The following is a 7263-nucleotide window of genomic DNA, read 5'->3' as shown; positions in this document are numbered from 1 at the left end:
TTTTATGGACTTGTTACTGGAGTTGTGCAGATTTTGTAGAAGACTCAAACACCTTATATCAATCTGCAGGTACCGAAAATGTTTAAAACGCTGCCCAAATTGCAAACCACAGAATGCCTGAGAAAAACGCGGCAGATTCCGTCTAAAGGTTGGGAAGTTTGAACGTTAGGAGAGTAAATGATACTAGGCAGGGAAAAAGGTACCTCTGCTTAAAATAAGGCACAACTGGCAGCGGCAACCCTTTCATGGAGGGGGGAAGAGAGAGGACCGCTTGTGTAATGAAGCTTTGCACGTATGATGAATGTATCACAAAAAATATCAGTGGCATACCGAGACGGGGAGCCCAAGGCCCCCGGGATGTAGGGGGTGCGCCGATGGCCGATCAGCACACGCCTGGAGGGATCGGGGAGCTCTGGTGTGCTGGTGCAGAGCCCCCTCCTCGGCGCCCCCCCCTGCCCTGTTGGCTGCGGTTTAGATTGGTCGCTTTCCTGGCCGATTGCAGCCAATGAGAGCAGGAGGAGGGACAACAGACGCTGACCGAGCAGGCCCGGAAAGCGAGCGCAGCAGAACCGCATAGAGCTGGTTTCGTCGCTGGCTCCTGCCCGCACTCCATCCTCTCCGGTGCAGTCGCTGCCCGCGTTGTAAGGGGAGGCAGGAGGCGAGCCCAGCCCCGGCCAGCAGGAGGCGGAGGGAGCAGCCACTGCCAGGGAGAAAGGAGGGAAGCCGCCAGACACGTGCTCCTGCCGCTCTGGTCACGCCTGCAGTGTGAGTAGCGTTCCTGTGCCAATGGAGCCCCGAGGGAAAGAGGGCTGGTGGAGATAGGATGTGGTGAATAGTGCTGGGCAGTGAGAGGGAGGCTCAGTTTCCAAAACTGGGGGGGGGGAGAGAAGAGAAGGGTGTCTGGGGACGGGGCAAACTGGTGCTGATCCGCGCTCATTCTTTTGTGGGACTTCTTTGGTTTTTCTGCATTAGTTTTTGAGAAATGTGCATCTCTGATATCTTTGTGAAATGCAGAGTTTGGCATCTTGGGGTTTCTTTCATCCAGTGCCTCCTCTCCTAGGCAGCCTGGGAGCAGTTGGGGAGGGATCTGCACCTCTCTGTGATCCCAGGACTCAGATGTGGACTGAGTGGGGGAGGAGGAAGGAGACACCGTGGAACATACCAGGGAGAGGTTGTAAATGCTGAAAGAAGGGTGAGGTTGGTTCAAAGTGGGATTCATGTCCCTGTCACAAGCACCTGGAGGATCCCTAAAGTAGATCTACAGGGAAATTAATTCGAAAGAAGCCACAAATACTCTGTTGTAACTTCCGTTAGGATGAAGCAATCTGAATCAAAAAAATACGCTACATACCTTCGCATATTTGTGTAATCATTTGCATTACATGCGATGCTGGAAGTGATCGCCATTTTCCGTCAGACACATTTCGACGTGGCGCTCCATGTTCCTGAATGTGTCTGTGAGCATATTGGGGGGAATAGCAGCAATTTCACGTTGGATGTTTTCCTTCAAATCTTCCACAGTGTGAGGCTTGTTCCGATAGACTTTTTCTTTAAGCATACCCCAAAGGAAGAGGTCTGGTGGTGTCAGACCCGGCAACTGTGGTGGCCAAAGCCCCTTTGAAATTACCCTGTTGCAGAAAAAGGATTCAATTTCTGCTATGCTCTTTGCTAAATTGTGACACATTACTCCTTGTCGCAAACGGAGATTAAACATCGTGATGGCTGTCCGGCGCTTACCTCATCGCTCTGACGCGGGGGCATCCCAGCTTGTTCGAAGCTCCATATACTGAGGAGCACATTGCACGTTGTTTCGTTCAGATTGCTTCGTCCTAGTGAGAGTTATTACAGAATATTCAGGGCCTCTTTTGAGGGAATCTCCATGTACATCTTATTACTCCCAAACAGGCCGATACAGTGCAGTGCTCTCCGGCGGAGTGTACTGTTAGCCCGCATGTTTTCGACGCGCTATTTTTACCCCTTATACAGTAAGGGATAATAGCGCGTCAAAAACGAGCAGCGAACCCGCCCCGAAACTAATAGCGCCCGCAACATGCAAATGCATGTTGATGGCCCTATTAGCTATTCCCGCACGATACAGAAAGTAAAATGTGCAGCTAAGCCACACATTTCACTTTCAGAAATTAAAGCCTGCCAGCACCGGGAAAGTGTACAGAAAAGCAGAAAAAACTGCTTTTCTGTACACCCTCCGACTTAATATCATAGCGATATTAAGTCGGAAGCTCCAAAATTTAAAAAAAATTAAAAAAAATGTTTAAATCTGCCGGCGGCCCGCGGGTTGGAAGACGGGCGCTCAGTTATGCCAGCGTCCATTTTCCGAACCCGTGGCTGTCAGCGGGTTTGAGAACCGACACCAGTAAAATTGAGCTTCGGCTGTCAAACCTGCTGACAGCCGCCACTCCTCTCAAAAAGGAGGTGCTAGGGACGCGCTAGTGTTCCTAGTGCCTCCTTTTACTGCGGGCCCTCATTTGCATACTCGATTGCACGCCCAGGAGAGTGGCCTGGGTGCGCGTTGGGAGAGCGGGCGCTCGCCTTGGAGATAAAGGCTGCAGGCTATTAGTGCTGCACAAGTTTTAAAAAAAGAATACACTGAGAGCAGCACTGAATCCTTATGAGAACAGACAGGAGACTCAATACAAAGCTTTTCTTTTGGGAGTTATGACTGTGTGTTACATTGGGGCTTCTGTTGATGTTACTTTGTGGAGGTTTTGTATTGTGCTAAAAAAAAACAAAAAACCAACAACCCGAAAAATGACTTCATTGGTTATGGCTTGTGCAGGTCATGGAATAATATTTATTAGATAAATAATATAAAATCCATCTTGTCTGAGTACTGTTAGGTGATTTATTGGTGCAAAGTTATCTCGTTCTGCCTAGCGGTGAGCAACCTAATAGTGGTCCTTGTGTGCCTCCTCAAGAGAGGCTAAACTTGTCGGGTTTCCTTTCTCTGATTTCAAGGAGCTCCCTTCCCCATCCCCTGTTCTCCATTCTTCAGTCCTACCTCCCAATCTAGCCTGGGGTAGCGGTAGCTGACTAGGATTTTCTATGTTTTTCGTAACCAGCTGGAGGGTAAGAAGTATTTTTAAATATGGATCCCTAAAGCCAGGCACTTCTAGGGCGAAGGCTGAGTTGACCCTGCTAGCACAAGGTATCCCCATCATCATCATCATAGTGAGCTGAGGGGAAGCTTTTGCCCCATAGGCTATTCACAACAGTCAGTCACTTCATTTCTTTCCTGGGGTTTGGGTGAATTTCGGCGACTTTAAGCATCCCTACAGGAAGGAGGGGGGTGGGAGTAGGGGGCAGCACACATGCATTGGGTTCCGGGTGCCGGAGAGCCCCAGTACGCCTCTGACCCTTCTCAGGCTGCTAAGCACAGAATGCCTGAGAGAGACGCTGCAGATTCCAGCTGAAGGTTGGGAAGCTGGAAGGGTAGGAGAGGAAATGATGCTGTGCGGGAGGATAGGTCGCTCTGCTTGAAGTAACGCACAACTGGCGGTGGAGGGGAGAGGGAGAGAACCTCTTCCGCACTGAGGGGATGGGATCATAAAGTGCCTGAGCGTGAACAGGGGCGGAGGGGGGCTAAGGCCCCCGGGCTATAGGGGGGATGCTGACTGCCGATCAGGGCGCTCTGGTGCGTCGGTGCTGGGTCCCCCGTCCCACCTCCCTGTGCCTGCGGCTTAGATTGGTCTCCTTCCTGGCCGACTGCAGCCAATGAGAGCAGGAGGAGGGACAACAGACGCTGACCGAGCAGGCCCGGAAAGCGAGCGCAGCAGAACCGCTTAGAGCTGGTTTCGTCGCTGGCTCCTGCCCGCACTCCATCCTCTCCGGTGCAGTCCCTTGCCTGCGTTGTAAGGGGGGGGGGGGCAGGAGGCGAGCCCAGCCCCGGCCAGCAGGAGGCGGAGGGAGCAACCACTGCCAGGGAGAAAGGAGGGAAGCCGCCAGACACGTGCTCCTGCCGCTCTGGTCACGCCTGCAGTGTGAGTAGCGTTCCTGTGCCATCCTATCTCCATCCTATTTCCACCAGAGATAGGATGTGGGGAATAGTGCTGGGCAGTGAGAGGGAGGCTCAGTTTCCAAATCTGGGGGGGGAGAGAGAAGGGAAGGGTGTTTGGGGCTGGGGCAAAACTGGTGCTGATCCGTGTTACTTCTGATCATTAAAGTCCTGATCAGGTGGCAGGACTCTTCATATTTTGCTGCTATAGTTGCTCTTTCTCCTAGGATTCTTTATGGATTTTTTTTTTTGGCTCGTTCTTTTGTGGGAAGCCTTTGATTTTCTCTGTCTTTTGTATTTTACACACCAGGAGAAAATGTTTTTCTATTGTCATTTCTCCTGTGTTTGCATCAGAGTCTGGCTTCCTGGGGCTTCTTTCATCCAGTGCCTCCCCTGCTAGGCGTGTGGGCACAGCTGGGGAAAGCTGGAGCAGACACATTGGCTTCTCTTCCCAGGACTCAGCTGAGTCCGGGAGGAGGGACTAGCCCCAGGGAGACACTCTAAAGCAGTGGTCCCCAACCCTGTCCTGGGGGCCCACCAGCTAGTCGGGTTTTCAGGATATCCACAATGAATACCATAACATGCACATTTTCTCTCATGCATATTCATTGTGGATATCCTGAAAAACCAGACTGGCCCATGCATATTCATTATGGATATCCTGAAAACCCGACTGGCTTGGGAGGTCGGGTCCCCAGGACAGGGTTGGGAACCACTGAGGTAGAGGGAGAGTTGAATACTTGAGGGTGAGTGGTTCAAGAAGGGGTTAATGTTGTAGTCTCCGACTTTGGCCAGGCCCTGTCACAAGCACCTGGAGGATCCCTAATGTCATAATGCCGCTATATCACTCCATGGTGAGACCCCACATTGAATACTGTACCCGGTTCCCCACCTCCCCCCACCTCCCCTCCCTCCCTACCCCCCCCCCCCTTAATCATTCTTTCGTGCACCTGCCCCTGTCCTACTGTAAATAAGTTTCATATACCAAATATCTCAAGTGCACATGCCAATTAACCTTGTATATTGGTTCTTTTTGTAACGCTGCCTGTTTGACTCTCCTCTCCCCCACACCACCATCAACTTCGCCCTGGAAACTATCACCGTTTGTACCCGGTTCCCACCACCCCCACCTCCCCCTGCCTCCCCTCCCTCCCTAAACCCCCCCCCTTAATCATTCTTACGTGCACCTGCCCCTGTCCTACTGTAAATAAGTTTCATATACTAAATATCTCAAGTGCACATGCCAATTAACCTTGTATATTGGTTCTTATTGTAACGCTGCCTGTTTGACTCTCCTCTCCTCTTCTTTATATATCACCCAGTTAACCCCTCCCCTGTTCATTGTAATTTCCTTTCCTTTCTCAGTTATTTGTAAACCGACATGATGTGTCCTAGGAATGCCGGTATAAAAAAGTTTTTAAATAAATAAATAAATAAATAAATACTGTGTACCATTCTGGTTGTCGCATCTCAAAAAAGATATAGTTGCAATGGAGAAGGTACAGAGAAGGGTGATCAAAATGATAAGGGGAATGGAACAGCTCCCCTATAAGGAAAGACTAAAGAGGTTAGGACTTTTCAACTTGGAGAAGAGACTGCTGAGGGGGGATATGATAGAGGTGTTTAAAATCATGAGAGGTCTAGAACGTGTAGATGTGAATCGGTTATTTAGTCTTTCAGATAATAGAAAGACTAGGGGGCACTCCATGAAGTTAGCATGTGTCACATTCAAAACTAATCGGAGAAAGTTCTTCACTCAACGCACAATTAAACTCTGGAATTTGTTGCCAGATGATGTGGTTAATGCAGTTAGTATAGCTGTGTTTAAAAAAGGATTGGATAAGTTCTTGGAGGAGAAGTCCATTACCTGCTATTAATTAAGTTGACTTAGAAAATAGCCACTGCTATTACTAGCAACGCTAACATGGAATAGACTTAGTTTTTGGGTACTTGCCAGGTTCTTATGGCCTGGATTGGCCACTGTTGGAAACAGGATGCTGGGCTTGATGGACCCTTGGTCTGACCCAGTATGGCATGTTCTTATGTTACTCCCAGAGATAGCAATGGTTTTCCCGGCTAGTAATGGCTTATGAACTTTTCTTCCAGCAATTTGTTCAAACCTCTTTTGTACCCATTATGCTAATTGCCTTGACCACGTCCTCTGGCAACAGATTCCACAACTTGATTGTGAGTGAAAAAGCCCTTTCTACGATTTGTTTTAAATCTGTTGGTGGTTAGTTTCATGGACTTTCACCTTCTTTCAGTATTATGTGAAAGGATAAATTCCTATCCTTTATTTACCTCTTCCACGCCACTCATACATTTTCACACTTCTGTCTTATCCTCTCTCAGCTGTCTTTTTTTTTTTTTTTCAAGCTGAACAGACCAAACCTGGGCAGCCTCTCATCCTAGGGAATCCATTCCATTCCCTTAATTACCTCTGTCGCTCTCCTCCTTTAAGCATTGCAGTATAAGCTGTGGTTATAATTTATATATTTGCTACCTGTTTTTGAGGGGGAATTGTGACTCCCCCCATTTAAGTCTGAGCTGCTTAGTTGCTACTGTTCAGTGGTTGCTGGGGGGTAGAGAAACAAAAAAAAAAACCAACCCAAAACAAATCCTACAAGGCTGTGAGTACCTCATCAGCAGTGCCCTTTGGTTTTGGGGGCCAGAGTGTGATCACTGCCTTGAGATAAAGGCGGCAGGACATTAATACTGCAGAAGTTTTTCAATAAAATACTTACAGTGAGAGCCAGAGAGCAGCACTGAATCCTTATGAGAACAGACGGGAGACTCAATATAAAGCTTTTCCTTTGGGAGTTATGACTGTGTGTTATATTGGGGCTTCTGTTGATGTTACTTTGTGGAGGTTTCGTTTAGTGCTAAAACAAACGCCAAAAATGATTTCATTGGTTGTGGCTTGTGCAAGCCATGGAATATTTATTAGATAAATAATATTCAGCGTTAATCTGAGCATTCCTTGATTTTTGGGGTAAAAAAAACCCCCCACTACTTCTGATTCCAGTGACAGAGCTGTACTAGAAAAAAAAATAAAATCCATCTTGTCCGAGTACTGTTACGTGATTTATTGGTACAAGTGTTAGACCAGCACCTGATGCAATGAGATTAGAGCATCCAAAACTCGTGCCCAAACAAATGCGTAGCCGATCACGCTCATCACATGTAAATTCCACATCACATGTAAACCTCCCCCAATGCAGAAAATCACCGGGTGCGCAACGCACACTTTT

At 48.4% G+C, this 7263-nt stretch overlaps 1 protein-coding gene across 5 annotated transcripts in view; it reads left to right on the top strand.

Annotated features, from left to right (window-relative positions):
- The first annotated feature begins 547 nt into the window (after positions 1-547).
- Positions 548-7263, top strand: part of ABAT (4-aminobutyrate aminotransferase) — an 85020-nt gene continuing 78304 nt past the window's right edge. For 3 of the 5 annotated variants that reach the window (XM_029576108.1, XM_029576107.1, XM_029576112.1), the window contains exon 1: positions 3780-3998. The gene's annotated coding sequence lies outside the window, so the exon portion shown is untranslated. Of the gene's footprint in view, positions 766-3779; positions 3999-7263 lie in introns of those variants that run through there. The other 2 variants (XM_029576111.1, XM_029576110.1) reach the window with 1 other exon arrangement.

Source organism: Rhinatrema bivittatum, chromosome 14, assembly GCF_901001135.1.
Source record: "Rhinatrema bivittatum chromosome 14, aRhiBiv1.1, whole genome shotgun sequence".
Taxonomy (NCBI): domain Eukaryota; kingdom Metazoa; phylum Chordata; class Amphibia; order Gymnophiona; family Rhinatrematidae; genus Rhinatrema; species Rhinatrema bivittatum.
The sequence above is the reverse complement of the archived record's forward strand: the minus strand, read 5'-3'. Positions and strand labels throughout refer to the sequence as shown.